The 22,134-nt window shown below is 32.3% G+C and overlaps 1 protein-coding gene across 3 annotated transcripts in view; it reads right to left on the reverse strand.

Moving 5' to 3' along the window:
- The window catches only part of LOC126883113 (Ig-like and fibronectin type-III domain-containing protein 2), a 1,605,319-nt gene that overhangs the window by 1,401,207 nt on the left and 181,978 nt on the right, over positions 1 to 22,134 (reverse strand). For all 3 annotated transcript variants that reach the window (XM_050648382.1, XM_050648360.1, XM_050648367.1), the window contains exon 2: positions 9,878 to 9,918. The gene's annotated coding sequence lies outside the window, so the exon portion shown is untranslated. The remainder of the gene's footprint in view (positions 1 to 9,877; positions 9,919 to 22,134) is intronic.

Below are 22,134 nucleotides of genomic sequence, written 5' to 3' on the forward strand. Positions count from 1 at the left end.
TACTTCGGCAGTCCAGTCATTTAGGCAACATAACAAGTTGGTAACAACCGATCTTCCACTGGTAAAGCCATGTTGTTCGTTCGGGATTATTTGATGCTGGTTCAAAAATATGTGTAAATTATCCACAATAATTGATTCCATAACTTTGGATATAACTGGAGTGAGACTAACAGGCCTATAATTTTTGGGGTCGAGTTTATCTCCTTTCTTAAAGATTGGTTTCACCCGTGCTTCTTTCCAAATAAGTGGCAGAGTAGCAGAGTGGAATGATTGTTCCATAAGCAAATGGAGTGGATATTTAAGAGCATTTGCACATGATTTCAAGAAAGTAGGAGAAAGATTATCTGGTCCTGGAGATTTGTTGGTGTCAAGTTCTTTAAGTTTTTTAAAAATATCATCAGGAGAAAATTCTACTGAGGTAATAGAACTATGATTTACGGGTTCATAATGTAAGTCTGGGAGCGGGCCATCAGGTTCTAAAGTAAAAGATCCGTAAAAGCTCCTAGCAAAAGTTGTAGCCACTTTCAAATCATCATTTGTAATATCACCTGAGTCTGTTTTTAATTGAGGAACAGAAACTTTTGTGTTTATGGAAGTTCTAATATACTTATAAAACTTCTTTGGATTATTGCTGTCTATAATATTTTTTTCATAGTTTCTCCTAGCATTGCAAATTTTTGTTTTCAATAGATTGGCAACTTTCCTATGCGTAACAAAATCATTCTCCAAACGTGATCTTTGATACTTTTGCCAAAGAGCTTTCTTTCTCTTAATCAGTCTTTGAATATCCCAATTAATCCAGGGTTTAGAAAGAAATGTAGTTATAAGTCTTGAGCTTGTATTCTTTTTTATGATGTTGCTACATTGTTCATGAAAAATATTCCAGTTTTCCTGTACATTTGGTAACGACAGGGCGGAAGCCCAGTCAACCAGTGACACATCATGATTAATACCTCTATAATCAATAAAATATCTTGATGAGTATAGTTTTTTTGGATCAGTAACAAGAATTAACTGCATTTGGAACTGAAGAATTGCATGATCGGATTTAGCAAAAGGGGGATAGTATTCTAGATTGTTTATTAAATCATTATCCGAAGTAATAATTAAATCCAAGATGGAGGGTTGCTGCCCAGAACGGAAACGAGTTGGTTCAGTAACGATTTGTTGGAGATGTGAATCTTGTACAAAATCAAGAAGAAGTCTAGATGAAGCATTTTGAGGTACAGGATGTGGCCATTTTAAATCTCTATGATTGAAGTCACCGGCAATAATTAGGTTTTTGTAAGTTGAAGCTAGAACGGATAAAAAATTAATAAGTTGAACATAATTATTATAAGCAGTATCAGGCGGTCTGTAAACACAGCAAATCGTAAAAGATAAGTGTTTATTATGAAAGAGAAGACATATTGCCTCGAAGCCAGGAATATTGGAAGGTAAAACAGTTACTGTAAATTGAGAAAAAACAGAATCTAACACATAAATGCATACTCCACCTCCAGTCGAAAGCCGGTCGTTGCGGAATATAGTATAACCTTGTACATCTATGATAGAATTAGGTATATGTGGTTTAAGCCAGGATTCTGTTATAAGCATAATAGCAGGCTTCTCATCCTCTAGTTGTAACTCACTTTTCTGTCCTCCTGTACACATATATTTGGTTTTCTTCATATTAACGTATAGGCCCCATTTTTTGTATTCTCGAAACAGCCGGTTTGTCATAAATATTAGATCATCTTTATCCTAGGCAATCACCACCTGATCGTCAGCAAAATGCAGTGTGTATAGTGTTGAGTCGTCGTTTAGCTGTATCCCCATTCCAGAACACGATTTCCGCCACTTATTCAAGACCTCATTTATATAGGTTTTAAACAGTATTGACGATAAGCTGCATCCCTGTCGTAGTCCATTATTCACCTGAAGCTATTGGATAATCTGCTGTTGATTTTTATGTTTGCTTGGATATTTTTATAGAATTGTTGCACTGCTTTTATTAAAGTTATATTAATAGGGGATTTTTCCAGGACTTGCCATAAATTACAAAGTGGTACGGTATCATATGCCTTAGTTAGATCGACGAATATTAGATGTATTTCTCTGTCTCTGGCTACTTTTTTTCGTTGAGTTGGTTGATCGTGAAGATGTGGTCGATACAGGATCTTCCTGCTCGGAATCCTGCTTGTTGTTCGATATCTAAAGGTGCATATTCATTTTCTATTAGAGTTTTCCCATATAATCTGCTAAGGGTGCTGGTTACAGTAATACAGAGATAGTTCTGGCAGTCTTTCTTGTTACCCTTTTTGTGTATTGGGGTTATCCATCCTGTTTTCCAATTTTCTGGTATGTTTTCTCCATTTGTGTAGTTGTTGAAAATTATGGTTATTAGTTTGATCAATTTTGCAGTTCCATTTTTTATAAGTTCCGCTGGGATTCCTTCTAGACCACATGCTTTTTTATTTTTTAGTGATTTAATGATTCTCTCAACGAATTCGTCATTTAATTCTACGACTTGACCATTTAAATTTTAGTGTTTTGGTGATGTATTTATGTATTCCTGTCTATTTTCTTGAATTTCTTCTTTGTAGTGGGTTTTCCATTTCTTTAAATCAATCATTTGAAGGTTTGTATTATTTCTGTTTTCATTTCTTAGATTTCGAATGAACCTCCAAGCTTCTGAGGATCTGCTTCCACCTAGATGCCATTCCACTTCCCAAATCTCTGTTCCCAGGTATTGTTCTCATTTTTTTTTAACATTTTTTTATATTTGATTAATTCTTGGTGGTATTTGGTTTTATCATATGCGTTTTGTGATTTTAACCATTTATGATATTTCTATATTTACTAAAAATACTAATAATATATTCTTTTCACGCACACCTTATTTGCGCTACATAACTTAAAAGATGTAGCGACTATTTAATACCATACTGTCCGTGTGCGCATGCGCCGGGGAATGTGAAAATTCACCCTCGTGCCTAAATAAGTATAACTTCAAAAAAAGATTAAGAGTAGGATTTGCTGGCAAAAAGAATTTATTACCTACTGTTGATTAATAAGTAGGTATACAATTATACCAAACAAAAGAGGCCACCAACTAAAAAAAGTAATAACGGCTAAAGATTAAAATGAAAAGCATGCATCCTAAGGTCCAATTATCAATTAGTAAATGTGAAGTTATTGCAAAGAGCATCTAAATAAATAAGAAATAAGAAGATGGCAAAATTGTAGAACTGTTTGGAATATTACGGAAACATCGCTAATATACCTCATATCTCTCTCATGTCGTTTCCTCATTACTGAGGATCGTTATTTCTTTCAATATCCCTACCAATTTTTTTCTATTCGTCTCTATCTTCAGCTGCTCTAAGAGCTTACCAGAATGAGTTTCCAGTTGAATTCTTAATTTGATCGGACCATCTAGTTGGTGATCGTCCTCTTGATCTTCTCCCAGGAACGTTTCCAGAAACAATTAATGTTTCCAAACTATCGTCACCTCTGCGAACCACGTGACTGAAGAATTGCAGAATTCGTTGCAGACATATTGTGGACAGCCTTTTTTAATCTCGAGTTGGTTTAAAATGAAAACGTTTATCCTATGAGCTGTACAAGGTATTCTAACAAGCGTTCTTCTTCAGCACCACATCTCAAAGGCATAAAATTTTAACGCTCTCGTGCGCGAAGAGTCCAAGTCTCTGCCCCGAATAGAAATATTGAAAATACAAGGGCACTTACTAGTCTCATGTCGATATATTGAGAGATAGATCTGTCTTTCCAAACTTTAGTTAGGTGACTCATCGCATTTTTTCCATACCAATACATGTCCGAACTTCTGATTCACAGTTACCATCGTTAGTAAAACCAGACCCGAGATAGACAAAGCTGTTTACTATCTGGTATTCCTGTAAAATGTTAGTTGAGTAGTGTGGAATCTGTCAACCACCATTATTTTTGTCAGCTTTATTGATTTTCAGACCAACTTTATTGATTTTGAACTCAACTCTTCGCAGGAGATCAAACATTTCTTGCTCATTTGCTGCTATAAGTGTAGTGTCATAAGCAAATCTGAAATTGCAGATTTTCCTACCAGCTTCTGTTACTCCACCGGCCCATCCTTCTAAAGCCATCCTCATGACATATTCACCATAAATATTGAATAAGTCAGGTGACTACACGCATCCTTGTCTAACACCTCTCTCGGCCTTGAATTGGTTTGAGAACTTCTGATCTTGTAGTACTGTTGCTATTTTGGACTAGTACAGATTTTAAATAAGTGTCACCAGGTGCATTGGTGTGTCCATTTCTATTAAAATTAAAATGGATTACAGATTTATCCAGCTTACACAATCAAATACCTTTTGGTAGTAAACGAAGCATATAACCATAGGTACTTGAAATTCTCTAGACTTTTCAATGAGTTGTCTCAGGTTCTGAATTTGTTCCCGTGTACCTTTACCCTTTACAAAACCCGCTCGTTCCTGAGGTATTTGGTAATGTAGAGGTTTTTAATAGGTTTTTAATTATTTTATTAGGTTTTTAATCTGTTTTTGATGATATGCAACAATATTTTACTAGCATCTGTTATTAAGTTATTATTGATAGTGTGAGGTAGTTTTCACATCTGGTACACCAATCAGATGGCCATTTTCCTGAATTCTAAACAGTGACACAGATAGAATGGATGATATGTAATCCTTCGTCACCTAGTAACTGTAGTATTGGTAATCATTTTTCACCTAGTAATTGCATCTTTGACTTCAGCGAGTAAGACAGTAGGTTCTCTAGGGTAGTCAGAGGGCCACTGATTTTCTGCTGGTACCTCCTTATTTTTATATAGTAGTTTCGCCAGGTTTCCAATATGTTGTCAGTATCGGTCTTTAGATTACCTTCCTTATCTATTACATACCACGTTTGAGATTTAATTCTCTGGTAAGGAATTTGATCTTCTGAAATAAATCCCTCGGTTCATTTCGACAGCCATATCCTAATTATTAAAAAAATGGGAAAATGACATTATCTGTTATAGAAATGTTTTGAAACTGTTATCTTGTGGCATGTCTAAGTTAAATATTAGATATCTACGTTTATATGCGATTAGGCCACAACGTATTGCAATGAGCATTGCATGTTTTTTTAATGTTTGGCATTTGGTTGTCCACTACGGATTTTTTTTAAACGTTTTCTGGAGTGGAAATCCAAACGACAAACATCAGAAAAAATGCAATGGTAATTACAATTAATTGTGACTGAATCCCATATAAAAATAATATTTCATTATCTGTTATTATATTAAATAAATATAAAATTATCTATGCTTATTAAATATCTGGAATGAATTAGTAATTAATATTCTACGTAAATGATATTCATTCATTAGTGGTAGTACAGACATACAATTAGGGCAGTCAATGAGGGTATGTGATTCCGAATTATATCCTACTATATCGATTTACGTGATATTTTCACAGTAAGTAGGGAATGGCTTAAGAAACAAAGTCTACCCTATGCCGATGTGTGTTTTTGTCTTGGGGGCGGTTCCCACCCCTTCTCGGGGGTGGAAAATTTTTTGCTTAAATAACTACGGAAGTTCCTAGAGAACCTAATACTAAGCAAAAACTGTTCTATAATTTTTTTTCGAAAACTCAATACTTTTTGAGTTATTCCTAGTTGAAAATTGGCCATTTTCATTGAAACATACCACCTTTTAAAACGGTTTTTTGCGAATACCTTAAAAACTATGCATCTAACTAAAAAACTATATAAAATATTTTTGTAGCTTATAAAATTACAAAGAGATTCTTTCCTTTACAAATCTTCTAGTTATAACACAAAAAGAGATATGGTAAGTGAAAAAACTTGTTTTCTTGGTGCATGCTCAAATCAGTGTATTTAACTTGAAATAACAGAGAAACGGTCGATTTTAGGTGTATAATGCTACTAACAACTTTTGTTGTGCTTGAAAAGACCTTTAAAATAAGTAATATTAAATGTCGATTACGTTCAAACTATGCGAGATAAACTGTAAAAAATTTGATGACTAACGTATTTTAAGAAAAAAATGAGAAGTATATATATTTAACTGCTCATCCAGAAGAATTTAAATGCATCGTTTTCCTTCTACAATACATTTTACTATAGTGTTCTTTTTATGGTTTTTGAAAAAAATAAGATAAATAAGAAAAATAATTATTGAGCGCATTTTTAAAGTTTCTTAAAAATCTTCCTTTTTCTCCATGTAACTCGAAAATGATAAGAGATGTCAAAAAAAAGATGCCATACAAAAATGAAGGTCTCTTCTAGACAAAGACATAAAACCATTTTGATTTTATTTTTTAAAACAGTATCTCTTATCATTTTCAAGTTATGTACATGGAGAAAAAGAAGATTTTTAAGAAAATTTAAATATGCGCTCTATAATTTGATCTTATTTTTTTTAAATCATTTATTTTAAACCCGCTCAACTTTTTGAACATAAAAATGACACTGTAGTAAAATGTATTGTAGAAGGATAACGATGCATTTAAATTCTTGCGGGTGAGGGGTTAAATACACTTCTCAATTTTTTTCTTAAAATTTGTTAGTCATCAATTTTTTGCAGCATATCTCGCTTAGTTTGAATGTAATCGACATTTAATATTGCTTATTTGAAAGGACTTTTCAAGCACAATAAAAGGTATTACTAGCATTATATACATAAAATCGACAGTTTCTCTGTTATTTCAAGTTGAATACACTGCTTTGAGCATGCACCAAAAAAACAAACTCTTTTCACCTACCATATCTCTTTTTGTGTTACAACTAGAAGATTGAAGAAGGAACGAATCTCTTTGTTTTTTTTTATGAGCTACAAAAATGTTTTATATAAGTTTTTTTGTTAGATGCATTGTTTTTAAGGTATTCGCAAAAAACCGTTTGAAAAGGTGTTATATTTTAATGAAAATAGCCAATTTTCAACCACGAATAACTCAAAAAGTATTGAATTTTCGAAAAAAAAATTATAGAACAGTTTTTCTTAAAATTTGGTTTTTTAGCAACTTAGTTGTTTAACCAAAAAATTTTCCACCCCCGAGAAGGGGTGGGAACCGCCCCCAAGACAAAAGCACACATCAGCATAGGGTAGACTTTGAATAAAGAGATATTTTCAGGCTATTCCTAAAATTTCATTAAAATCCATGCAGTAGGATAGAATTCGGAGGTAATAACCTGTTCTTGCTCTCATTGACTGACCTAAATAGTATCCCAGGTAAATAAGTCAGGCCTGAAAACGGTCGACCCACAACGTTTTTAACCTTTTAACATTTGTTTGTATTATTTTAAAGAAAGGAAAATACTAAAGGGTGCATTTACAATACAAATCTAATGAAATTTAGGAAAATTTATAAAAACACTGTTTATTTACATAAATAATACCATTAACATAATGAACATGCTTATCAAATAGGGGGTACAAAATAATTTTGAATGGAATATTTGATTACGTTCTGTACATGGTAAAATATCGTGTTTTAATCATTTTATTCGTATGGTGGATGAGCAGTTATGTATATGCAAATTTCGTTTGGATTTGAATTTATTTGATTGTTAATTTACTAACATTACTGAGACGATCGTATGAAGCATCCGATACTCTTTTTGTGTTACACTGGAACGTGATATTCGAAGTAAGTCATGAAAATTAGTTAGGATATACTTAGATATCATCTTTATAAAATGAGCAAATGGATGAAGAAATATCGTATGCGTTTTGGGCTGCATTGTAGACGAAGTATACTTTTGTTTGAGACTAGAACACCAAGAGTCATGGACTAGAGGTGGTTACAAACAACTGGTCTTTAAAAGGCAGTTGACTCTCGTGGCTCCACGTGCCATAGCTTGGTAACTGCATCGCCAAAGGATGTCAAAAAATCGGCAATAACTATCTCTTAAAACCTTCCAAATTTCATTTGCATATCTCAACTGGTTTTAGAGCAATAAATAAATCGTCATTGTGTTCACACACTGAAAAAATTCAACATCCCATATCTCGGAAATGAAACATTTGCAAAAATACGTTTTTAAAGCAAACTGTCATTATTTTTTCATGCAGAATTACCCCTTAAAGTTTGTCCCACTTATTTAGAAATTCCGTGTATTAATGAAGAACATGTCTAGTTGTTAAAGTACCTAACTTTTTTATTATCCAACATAAACGAATGAATCAAAAAACAGAATGTTAAGAAAACTTGAAACTATAGTTGTGTATAGTATAAATCCTAGGATATTCCTCAGTGTGATGCGAACTTTGAGAAAAAGCACAGTTTGATTCGTACACCCGGTATACAATACAAATTTACCTGTTTATCAATAATATTATTACATCGATATTGCTAAATATACAAGAATCAGGCTATAACATATTAAAAAAATCACTTAAATCGGCCAACAGGTTTAGGAAATAAGAGATATCAAAAATGACCAAATTTTTAAGTGGGCCGATTTCTATGCACGTAAGTTTATATTCATTCTAGTTGAAGCATTTTTGGTGTCTGTTCTCTAAATTATCATCTTGATTTTTTTCAATTTTTTTATGCATTTAAAGGGTAAGCGCTATACAAAATGCACGTAGTAGTATGCACGTAAGTTTAGGTAGAAATAATACCCAAATGCAAAGATATAAATGTCGCTTGAGAAGAAATCGAAAAGTAGGTAGTTAAAATACTTAGGTTTTCTGCTAAAACAGAGTTGGGACCCTAATATTGAAATAAATAGCAGGAAGGAACAGGCCAGAAATGCGTTTTTGAAACTTCGTAAATTTCTGACTGATTGCAAATTGGATTTCAACCTGAGATTAAATGGTAGGGGAGCCCAAGCGGGGATTTTTGCAGTTACTCAAGCGCGTCGGATTAGCATATGGGGAGAAACCTGGTACCGTGCAGATATACCTCTACCATATATTGGCTCTTAGCACAGGGGAGTTCGTTAAGGGGGACCCGAAAAAAAATCTATCCTTAGAAAAACTCGAAATTGTCAGATTAAGATAAGGTAAGTTAAGTACATGCAAAAGAGTGTATATTTAAAAAATCTGACGATTTGAGCCGGGCATAAGGAAATGGGTGAGTCCCAATGTTTCACAAGAAAAAAGCGAATATGTCGCGAAATGAATGACAGATCGAAAAACTAAAAATATGTGCTCAATATTTTTTAAAAATCTATCGAATGATACCAAACACGATCCCCCACGGAGGTGGGGTGGGGGTTACTTTAAAATCTTAAATAGAAGGCCCCATTTTTTATTGCAGATTTGAAATCCTTACGTAAAAATAAGTAACTTTTATTCGAAACATTTTTTCGAATTATGGATAGATAGAATTATAATCGGAAAAAACGATTGTTGGAAATGGAAAATTAAATTAAAAAATGGCAAGCGCCCACTAAAATGGAAAACTTTACTTAATTTTTTTGGTTTTAGGACCTACTCTTCACAACTCAATAGGTCCCCATAACGCTCGAGTGACTGCAAATTTAGCATACTTTGCTCCCCTACTATAAGATGCTTGAGTGTTACGTTTAGCCTGTTCTCTTGTACGGAATGGAAACATGAACGAGCACAGATCCACTAACAACTAACACCAACAGTTTTCTAAATATAGTGTCTGCGCCGACTGTTTAAGAAAGACACAGTCAGAAATGAGGAAGTACTAAGAAAAGCGCCCTTCCAGGAAAGGGAGCTTTTTGATTATGTAGGAAGTAAGGAGACTACACACTTAGGGCACATATTACGTGGAGAACGAGCAACTAGTACTCAAAGAAAGGTAGAGGGTGAGGGAGGTGTAGGAGGTAAAATGTCTTCAATGGCCTATAGTTAGATCATGAAAGTATTAAAATAAATAATATTCAATACCTGAATTATTCTGCAATATTCTGGCGACGTAATTCTGATCGCTAAAACAAAAAATATGTGAAATTAGTTGAGGTTTAATTACGTATACAGTGATGAGCGCGCTAATAACCGGCAAAATAGCGCAAAAGATGGAAAACATACATTGCGAAACAAAAAGAGATGAAACGAGTGGAGGTGGAAATTATCGTTATAAACGTATAAAGTAACATTACATTACACAGTTTTCCACCTTTAGAGGTATCAGAAGAGTATGACAACTGTCAGCGTGACAGTAGAATTTTATAAAATGCTCCTCTCACAGATCTCCAAAGGTGGGAAACTATGTAATGTTAATTATTTAGACGTTTATAACAATAATTTCCAGCTCTACTAGTTTCATCTCTTTTTGTTTCGCAATGTATTATGTTTTCCATCTTTTGCGCTATTTTGCAGGTTATTAGCGTGCTCATTACTGTATAAAAAATTGTTTAGTTACGTATAGTAAAAGCAGAGGAAGCAAAGTTTGAACTCTATAGGAATCAAAAGTCTTGCGATTGGAGAAATCCTGGCTTTTCAACTTTTGTTTACAAAGTGAAATATTACCGTCAATATGGCAGTCGTTACGTCATACTTCGGCTGTCGGCCTAAAAAATCTCCTCATATTTTTTTAATTTAAACTATATTTATGTATTGTATCAAACAGTTTCTGCCATATAGGGTATTTATGGCAAATTTGTAATGATGTATTGATACATTAGCACAAAATTAATAGTAAAATTTTTAAATAATCTCCTGTTTTTGTAAATTACACATAAAGCATAGACCGAAGATCATCCCCCGCGTCGGCAGAGTGTACCACGTGACCTATAATCACAATTAATACTCCCAGCGGATACTGTAAACGTCAATATTGTCTTAAAAAATAAATTGGAAAACGTGTCTAAAAGTTATGGAGGGTTTGAACAGTTTGCATAATAAAACAGATAAATTAAAATCGCAAAACTAAAAGAATTTATAAGGATACCTATGATACCTCATAATAATCGAAATTTTTAGCTCATATACTAAAATATCATCAATATTATGCAGAATAAATTAAACTTGAAAGTACCGGAAATACACGTAAAATTATATAATCTGTTACAATACCAAACACCCATAATATATTTTAAATAATATATATATTTTAGTAGTTTAAATACATACGAAATATTTCAAGTTTATTATAATAATAGAAATTATTGTTGTGTAACTTTATATGAAGGATTCTAAAAACTGACGTTTTTGTCGATTTTAGTATAACAATACGATTTACGTTATAATTTTGTATTATATTTTATTTTAGTTAAAAGAATCACTTGATGCAAATGGCTATTTATTTCTTACTTGACCAGTTAACACTTGACCAATACTTTATCGCTTTTGCGAGATAAAATCTGGAAATTTACGTTGATAATAGAGAGATATCGAAACCGTCGTTTGGTAATAAAAGATCCTTTATTTTGACACTTTTGACATATAAGCATGGTTATTTATGTCAAAATAAAGGATATTTTATTAAAGGACGATGTTAAATAGGGTTTCGATATCTCTCTATTGGCACCGGAATTCAAAAACACTTGGTTGACAGATTGAAAACTTTTCCAACATAAATATTGCAAGAGAGTGAGAATAAATTGAAAATAATGCGACAATTTTTTGAAAGCTTGTTGCCTGGCAATAGACACCAGCGCCCGCAGAACTCTAGTGACTATTGCAGAATGGAAACAAATTTGAGAAACAAATTAGACCATTATTTTCTTATTTATTCTTACTATTGTGTGATATTTGACAGATTATTTTTTAATACTTACATACAAATTTCAAGTATTTTTTTATTTAAATTAACTTGTCTCCTCAACACAGGCCATTGACAAGGTTAAAAAAGTAAGGGTTACAGTAGTTATATTTAAAAAGAATTACAATATGAGCAAAATAATAAACAATATTTATATGACGCAGTATAGCTGAGAGACTTTGAGAAACATTATCACATTATACTCTGGGCTAATTAGCAAAATACGAGGAAAAGTTATTTACCAGCAATTTTATTGCTGGAATCGAATCTTATTATTGTATGTATTAATAATATAGGTATGCAAAGTCCGCAGATGGTGTGCTACTTTTTTTATAAACAAAATGGCGCCCGAAAATCGTGTTTTTTTCAATTTTTGCTCTATAACTCCAAAGATTTTAACTTTACACCAAAAACACTCAAATAAAAATTCATCGCAATTAAATTCTGCATAGAGACGTGTTTTTCCCGATTCACGTCGACGAAAACTTTCCCCGGAAAAAGCGGGTTTTTATATGCGGGACAATAATGGAGCAATTTCCTTCATTCTTTTTTTGTTCCCAAATAACTCGAGTAGAGCCATCGAAATAACGCATTATTAAATGTCAAACTTGCTTTTGTTTTGTTATAATAGATTAATTTATTTATAAGAACAGAAAACTACATATTTTTTCCAGTTGTAGGCTTTTTTTAGATAAACTTACTACAAGTGTACCTTTTAAAGTTAAAAACATAAATATTTTCATTTGAAAGCTGTATAATTATTTAAACAATTTTTATTTAAACAATTTAAAATTTTGTGTTAGAATAAATAAATTAATTTATTATAACAAAACAAAAGCAAGTTTGACATTTAATAATGCGTTAGTTCGATGGCTCTACTCGAGTTACTTGGGAACAAAAAAAGAATGAATGAAATCGCTCCACGGAAAGCCGAGAAAATGCATTTTTTTAACGTATACCGATTTTGAACTTTGAGGGTTACATTTTCTCCAACCTAATTTTTGATTGGAATTTTGCTATTTTTGGCAATTTTCACACGTATTATCGATAGTTTTTATTATAATAATATATGTTATGAGTATTTTAAGGATATGAAAATTGGTGTGGAGAAAGAGGACAAAATAAAAAGGTAATGGTTTAAAAATTATCATCCTATTGTTTATATCTTTGCTGTAAATTGTGGTCAACTTTGACCGGTGGTATCTCAAGAACTACTCATCATAATTAAACGTTTTTTCTTTTAGAAGAAGCGTCCTGCCGCAGTTTTTCGAATACCGTTTTTACAATTTAATTTAGTTTAATATTTCTCGAGAAATTCTATTTGTTTATAAGCCAAAAAATTCTTTATAATTTTAAATATTCCTGAGGCCGCTTAAATAGTCCAATTTCAATTCTGTAAAGTAAATTAGATAGGTATAGTGTCTTTTTATGAAAAAATCATAGTTATTCTTATGCATCATAATTATTGTCGTTATTATAGCGACCGTAATTTTTTAATTAACAATTCAATTGTTGCTAAACTGTTTATTCAATTTCCATCAGTTCTGGAATTATAATCTGTACAAAAGGGCTTTTATGTTACCAAGTTATTTAATTATTGATTAACAATTACTCATCTAAAATTTTAGTTGAAAATTAAAGATTTTGTTGGAAAAACCCGCTTTTTCCGGGGAAAGTTTTCGTCGAAGTGAATCGGGAAAAACACATCTCTATGCAGAATTTAATTGCGATGAATTTTTGTTTGGGTGTTTTTGATGTAAAGTTAAAATCTTTGGAGTTAGAGCAAAAATTGAAAAAAACACGATTTTCGGGCGCCATTTTGTTTATAAAAAAAGTAGCACACTATCTGCGGACTTTGCATACCTATATTATTAATACATACAATAATAAGATTCGATTCCAGCAATAAAATTGTTGGTAAATAACTTTTCCCAAAAAAGGCCTATTCTCCGATAATCAGCCCAGACTATTATTAAAGTTACTATTATCAGTAAGAGTGGCGGTTGAGTCTTCATCCAGTTTGTGTTGTCTTCGAGTGTTGGTGTACCTATAGCTGGTACTGAAATACTATGTATCTGACAATAACACGGATATTGCAGTCATGGCACCAAGGAGGATTGCCCTGACTCATCAGGTAACCAGGCGTAAGACGGTAATGCCCAATTCTCAATTATCTTATGACAACTTTATCCCTTCTACAAAGTGCTGGTATTTTTAAGGCAGGAATTCTGGTTTGAATATTATGAAATTTTGAGCTTGTTCCATTCCAGGTTTTGCCTGGCTCTCAAGTAAATTTGATTAAATGAATGGTATAAATCTACCTCCAACTGAATACTCTCTATTGGAATAATAGCACGAGATGCCTCTTTAGACGCTAGATCTGCATTTTCATTTCCTGTAATACCCACTTACGATGGAGTCCAAATAATGCTAATCAATATGTTCTTATCTTTTAATTGGTGTCATGCATTCTGGATATTTTGAATTAGTTGGTTTTGAGAGTAAATATTCTCGATGGACAGGATGGAGGATAATGGGTCACTGCAGACTGCAAGGTTTTTGCTTCTGTTGGTTGGACAACTAAGTGCTTCCATGATAGCATATAGTTCGGCTGTGTAGATGCCACAGTAATATATGGAAGAAGAAAAATAGCTATAACCTCGTTGGTGGTGGTGGCAGACGGAAACTTGATCTTCAGCTTTAGAAATATCTGGGTAGATGATTGAATCATACTGTTTGAGTTCGAGGAACGATTACTTTAGGACGGAACTAGGAGTGTCTTTTTATTATAATATGTTGAAAGACTGGTCTCTATAGTGGGCAATGTTAATGCCCATGGTGGAGTATTAGAGTATCAGATTGGAGTAGTACTTTGTAAATCTATTTTACCTATTGATTCTTTAAGAAATTGTGAAGCTGGTTTAATTGCTCTGGGCTTGTTTATTGTTGCCAGTTTGGTAGCGTTGATTAACCTGTTGAAAATCAAGTATTTGTAGATAAGTATTTAATGATATTAATCAGGTATAAGCGAGATGATAAGGTATAAATACCTTAGGTATAAGCGAGATGAGGTGGCCGGGTTCTGGCCATATGACGATAGATAATTATGAAATTTACTACTCTGGTGAAGAAGGTCCGACACATAGAAATGGTGTGGCATTTATTTTAAAACAAAATGTCGCAAAATCAGTAAAAAATATCGTTGATATTAATAATTAATAATGTTACAAATAAAATCAAATCGTACAGACTTAAACATCATTCAGGTATATGCACCTACACAACAATATGACGATGAAGTTGTCGAAAGCTTTTATTCACATCTAGACTATTTATTATCACTAACAGGAAGCCAAGATATAAACATTGTATTGGGGGACTTCAATGCCAAGCTTGGAAAAGGTAGTGAAGAAGATGTCGTTGGCAAGTTTGGTTTAGGAACGAGGAGATAGAACCGTGGAGATAGAATGATTAGATTTTGGACCGTGGAGATAGAATGATTAGATTTTGCGTAGAAAAACAATTAGTAATATCCAAACACTATTTTTGACTTGCCTAAGCGACGACTTTACACCTGTAAATCTCCTATGGACACTTGTGGAAGAATAGTAAGAAATCAAATTGATTATATCTGTATATCAAAAAGATATAGAAATGCTATCTTATCCTCCAAAACATATCCAGGAGCGGATGTACCCTCCAACCATAATTTACTAGCAGCTAAGGTATTACTTAAATTTAAAAAGATTAAAAAACCCAAAATATCTCCTAGAATCAGCAAAGATAAACTTTCAAATGCGAAAGTGAAAGAAATAGTAACCGATAAATTAGAAGATCAGTTTCAGAAATTGGAAAATAAAAATTCAGAAGAACAATTATGGGCATCATGTAAAGAAACATTGGAAAAAGTCCAAGAAGACCATCTAATGGAAAATCAGCGTAGGAATAAGCAACAGTTGATGACAGAAGAGATATTGAGTGAGATATTTAGTGAATGCAAGAAGAAAATCTAAGAATACTAATCTGACAGAATACAAAAAGTTAAACAGTATGATTCGAAGAAAACTAAGATCAGCTAAATCAGAGTGGCATAAACAACAATGTAAAGAAATTGAGAACTACGAGCGTATCTATGACGCATTCAATATGCACAAAAAACTGAAAGAAGTTGCAGGACTGAATAAAGATGTAAACCTCCACTAATCGAAGATAAAAACGGAAAAATTATATAATTATCAAGAAGACTAAGTTTTCACTCTAATGGCATATAAAACAATATAATGCTATTCTACACCCCACCAGAATGAAAACAATGGGAACCTTCTCTGGTTACACCTCCGAGGCTTCTACAATTTGCAAGCCATACGGATGCTGAGACTAAGGAAGATGAGAGAATTCTACAATTTACAATTCACGTCCCATCTGCTCAGCGCGGTAAAGTTCCAACGAGAAATAGGGGTGTAGAAGAGCATTATGTTGTTTTATATGCCATTAGAGTGAAAACTTAGTCTTTTTGCTAGCAGTTGCCGCTAGGGCATCTATGCCATTTCGTTCGTTGCAATCCGGGACTGCACGCTGGGGTTTGTTTTGGTTGGATCGGGGAGAGCAGCATATGTGCCTCCTGATGAGAGACTAATAAGTTTCGAAACCGGTAGGGGTGCTTGCGGCACTCTCTGATTGGACTAGAATATGGTTCGGCTGTGTTTTCGTTTTGCAACGAAATTGAAAATGGTTATTAATTTTTTATATCATTATCATTTATCACAGAAATAAAAATCGTTTCTAGTTGTTTAGCGACTTTTAAGCCGTAACACTGCGTAGAATGGGGAAAGAGTGTGAAATTCTCATAACCATCAAAACAAAAAAATTATAATATCTAGGACATGTAATGAGTATTCAAGAACGTTACGGTCTTCTCCAACTGATTCTCCAAGGGAAGGTAAATGGTAAAAGAGGACCGGGAAGAAGACGAATTTCCTGGCTTCAAAATTTACGAAAGTGGTATAACACCACTACCACTGAACTGTTCCGCGCTGCGGTAAACAAAGTCAAGATAGCCATAATGATCGCCAACATCCGGAACGGATAGGCACTTTTAGAAGAAGAAAACAACGAATTCGAGTTAGACATCACACCACAAACTCGATCCCAGAACATATTACCGCAGTAGAAGAAGAATGGCTTAATGTTTCATAAGAACCAATAGCGAACTTGATTGGGTGTATGCCTAATCATGAGAGAAGTTATTAATGCCACAAGAGATCATACCCATTATTAAAACATTAATTTTTAAATTTTTAATTGTCAAAAACTGTTTTTGTGCTAGCAATAAAAAAAAGTTAATTTGATGGAATTCTAATTAACTCCAACTTTATTAATGTTCTATTATTAATGCACTATTTAAATGACTCATTATCCATTGGATCCTGAGTTGCTTCGATTTTGTAAGCACTAATTTCTTAAGTACCATCTACTTTCTGAAGTTGTACATTTCTGTTGTTTTATTAGTGTAAAACTACATAAATAAAGTAGACAAAAAAATAAATAACATATACAAATTAAAGCAAAAGCAAACACCTTAAATCAATTACACTTGATACAGACAGAAAACCTTATTTACCACTATATATGAAGTTGTGAAAAAAGCTGAAATAAATTGATTAAAGCACATGAAAAATAGCGCTCCGTCTAATCCACAAAAAATTAGAGATTATACGCAGAATTTCCAGTCTAAATAAAGGAAAGTAATCCAAAACAATCTTGCTAAGTCCTTTCATCATTTTTCGCCTATGAAAAAGTTGTTGTGGATGAAATTGACTAATTGCTTTCACTTTTTTGACGTATCATAATTTATTTTACAAGAGAGAAGGCTGTGTAAACAGCAGCATATAATTTTGCTTATATGTATCTGTGTACGACTAGATTTTCTTTAAAGAATATTAAATTGTTTTTATGAAAATATCTGAAGTCACGATTGTTAATAGAAATAAACGGGAAAATGTATTAAAAAGTCAGAAATATACGCCTTGTTTGGCAAGACTTCATTCACTAAGAGCGTAGCTTAAATATATTTTGAAAATCTTTAACAACAATATACTGGGATCACAAAATATATCCTGGTGTACTCTCTGCTTTGATTTTCCATAAATAAACTATAAATTACTTTTTATGAATTTCACGTCTTAAATCCTATATCAAATACACTATTAATATTATTTAATAAACAACTCAAAATATTCCTGAAGCCGTGTCAAATATTTAGAAGCCTTGTTTGTCATTGTCTTGTCACCACATTCCGTTCGACTGAGGGCGTTGTATGACAAAGATAGCGAATGTTCGATTTGTAAAATATCAGCACGGACACGGTGTTCATTTTTTTCGAATCCTGGAAAAACTAATAAATATTTTTGAAACATTTAAATGCAAAGTTAAATATTACATCATTACCGAGTGTAGATAGTCACTTACAATAAACAAAAAGTTTCTTTTGAACCAGATATTTGAAAATAAAAATCACACCCAATTTTTCTTTCTTTTTCACCCCTGTAACTTATTAGAGTAAACATTGTAGAAGTTTACAGGGACTTTTTACCCTCGGTAATGATGTAATCTTTGTCTTTTGTTCTGTGTCTAAATTTTTCAAAAACACTTACTGTTCTCAGGATTCGAAAAAAAATTAATGAAATTAAGTAGCATTGGAGCTGAAAGTTTGCACCTATCATCTTAAACACAATAGATTCTAATAGCACGAGAGAGGTTTGACATTTTTGGGCTGATATTTGAGTCAATCTAAAATTTAATCAGGTAACTCTTCCACGATAGCCTAATACAAAAATGCCGATCTGGCTAGAGGGTAGCGCAATGAAAAAAAAAAGAATGTGTGTGTACTTTGTACGCACGTAAGAAGTTATACTTCTATTATATGATTTAAACGAAATTAATATACTTTTTATTTATATTTTGTTTAAATATTAAACTAATTTATACTAACTACTTCTCAAACATTTTTATTAGAACAGTGCCAAAGATTAAAATAATAAAAGAATAAAACACACACAAACACATTAAACAAGCCACAAATGATGTCTGAACATTAATTGTCGAAAAATTTTTTAACTAAATACGTATTTTCTGAAAATACAATTATATAATAAATACACTTACAATCATAAAATGTATTAAAAAAAAACAAAAAAGAAAGTTTCTATTGGGACTCGAACCAGCGCTGATAAGAGCGGTTGGTATTGGAATTCATTCGCCTTCTCCGCTTAGCCACGGACACTATGTGTCATTATTTACGAAGATCGACTAACTAAACGGATTAAACTTGTGATATTTTGATATTTTGAAAATTGATCAAATTATTTTAATTTTGATTTGAAATGATTTAGAATTGAAAAAATACAACAAAACATAGAGTAAAAAACAATATATTAGGTGAATATTGATAGAAATTTTGATGGTAATCAAATTATATAAATAAAAGTATTACATACTATGTATTTTGGCAGATCAAATAGGTAGGTTTATACCCATGATACATTAACAATTATTACGTACCTGTTGCTTTTAAAAACTATTTAAAAGTCACTACAATATTATAAACTTTTTTGTTTCTGTCCTCACAACAATAAAACTAATATATTATACATTTGTTTACCTTTACCTTTACCTCCAAACCACAGCTGCCATATCGGATAATTTTTGACATGTCATTTGAACATCCAATCAGAACAAAGTTATAATGCGCATGCGCCGGGCTGATAGGTTTTAACATATAAAAAATCACCCTCTATCGCCGGTAAAGAAGTATAACTTCAAAAAAAGATAAAAACTGTTATTGCAAAAAGTATATTTAAGGCAACTTGTAATTTTTTTAAAGTAACTTTAAATATTCAAATTTAAAGAAAATGAACAAACCGGGCGACTTTCGAGGGATTTTAACTGTGCAAGATGCTTGCATCGACGCCCCCAGGATTTTTTTTCAGGGGGTGCATCTGAACTTCAGGGAATTGAGTCTGAATCTGAATCTATACATATTATTAACCAATATAAAAAATATAGCTATACATGTAGAGCTATGTACTTGCTTTTCAAACATGGCGATGCAATTGCTATTTTGACAGTATTTTCTAATATTAAAAATATATTTTCTAAAAAAAAACAGTTTTTTTTTGATAAAATTTTCTACTTGCCATTACCTGAACTATTTTTAATGGAAAATACGCCACAATTTTACTAAAAAAATGATTTTATTAACGTTTCGACGTCCAAATCGGATGTCGTTGTCAAAATACAAATAATATTAATGAATTAAACAGAAATGTTGTTGCATAGTAAAAAATTCTTCTAATAATTTATTTAATCTGACTCATTTATATCGGCAATTCAGACATGTAATATACATTTTAAAGTAGAAGACTTTAAAATGATATTGCCAATATTTATGAGTTGGGTTCCTAGGACGACTTTACTCAAAGATAGTTCATTCGATTACATGAAATCAACCCCAACTCAAGATTGAGTTACACGGTGAGTTGAACCACATGCAACGGTGACAGTAAAATTCTCGCGCTAGATATTCCATGGTAAATCACGAGGGAAAACCAGGAAAAAACCTCATGATACTATCATGATTGATTTCATGTAATCTAATGAACTGTCTGTCAACTCGTAAATATTGGCAATATCATTTTAAAGTCTTCTACTTTAAAATGTATAATCTCTCTGAATTGCCGATATAAATGAGTCAGATTAAATAAATTATTAGAAGAATTTTTTACTAAGCAACAACATTTTTGTTTAATTCATTAATATTTTTTGTATTTTGACAACGGCATACGATCTGGAGGTCGAAACGTTAATAAAATCATTTTTTGGTAAAATTGCGGCTTATTTCTTATTAAAAATAGTTAATTACAAAAATGCCGCAAGAAAATAGCTTTAGAAAAACAACCAAAATTAATTTAAATTATTTTTATACTTTTTTCTATTCTCATACTATAATATATCAATTATGATGTCACTACCTGTATCATAATGAACTTCATTATGATACAGATTTTCGTTAAGATACCGATTTTCATTAAGATAGAGAATTTTAACCAATAGAATCACGATATGGCATTCGCTATAAAGGTGGTACACGCGCAGTGACCAATGGCGAGTCAAATACATACGCTTTGACAGTTCTCAATATGTAAACAAACCGTCAAACTGACAAACTACTGAATTTATTTTTGTTAAACAATTAATAAATTTGAATATATTTTTTGTTGTGAATGATCATAAAAAATAGTGTATACAACTTGCATTTAATTATCATTATGAAGCTCGTACTCTATACGAAACTCTCGGCTTACGGCTCGTTTCGTAACCCTCATACTCGCTTAATAATGACCATCATTAAATTCTCGTTGCATAATATACTATTATATAGATATATTTATGATATTAAGTTTATCTTTTTTTGTCACATTTGCAAAATTTACTTTATAGTTCGTATTATATTCTTTTATTTTAAAAAGATATCTGAGCAATCTAAATTACCTAATAATTACTCCAACATTTTGTGGCACAACAACGTGGGTATCGTCAGGTCACGTGATTTTGCTTGAGCGAAAAGGATCGCTGCGATCGAAAACGCAAAAAACTATCGACATACGCTCTTTTTCACACTGCAGCTTACCTACAGCACTTTTCATTTACATGCACGCGTAATTTTTTTGCTCACCTGGCCGTTAGAAAATCTCATCAAAACAAAAATCTTTTTTAGAATTTTCATTTTTAATATTAAAAAATATCCTGTGAAAAAAAGCAATTGGAAAAAAAAATCCCAAAACAAAATTCCCTCCTGTCCGAAAAGAAAGTACATAGATATACTATAGTTGTATATTTTATATTGGTTAATAGTATCTATAGACTCAGATGCAATTTCCTAAAGTTCAGATGCAACCCCTGAAAGTAATCCTGGAGGTGCCCATTCAAGGCATCTTCAAGAGTTGAAATCCCTCGCAAATTGTCTGTCTTATCTTTGATGTCGAAAATGTATTTTAATTTTGATGGAAAATAAAATTCTAGTTTTATTTTAAAATATGTTTCCATAATAGTCGCTAAATTTGAAGTAAAACGAGCCACAAAAAAGTAACTTTGATAGAGTTTGTATTTTGAAGCTCTTTTGTGGCACGTTTTACATCAAATTTAGCAAATATTATGCAATGTTCATATCAGCTCTTTCGTAGCTAGAATATTGTATGCGCCGCTCATTTTTACGCCGTTTAGCAGTTTTTTATTCGTGTATCAGGAGTTTTCCAAAGTTATCTGTAAAATAAATGTATGAAGTTAAATTGAATGTTTCTCTATTCCACGTTAAGCGTTATAAATGGTCGCCTTTTAAGCATTATCTCTCAAATGATCTAGTGTCCATCGAATGTACACCATA

This window comes from Diabrotica virgifera, chromosome 1 (assembly GCF_917563875.1).
Source record: "Diabrotica virgifera virgifera chromosome 1, PGI_DIABVI_V3a".
Taxonomy (NCBI): Eukaryota; Metazoa; Arthropoda; class Insecta; order Coleoptera; family Chrysomelidae; genus Diabrotica; species Diabrotica virgifera.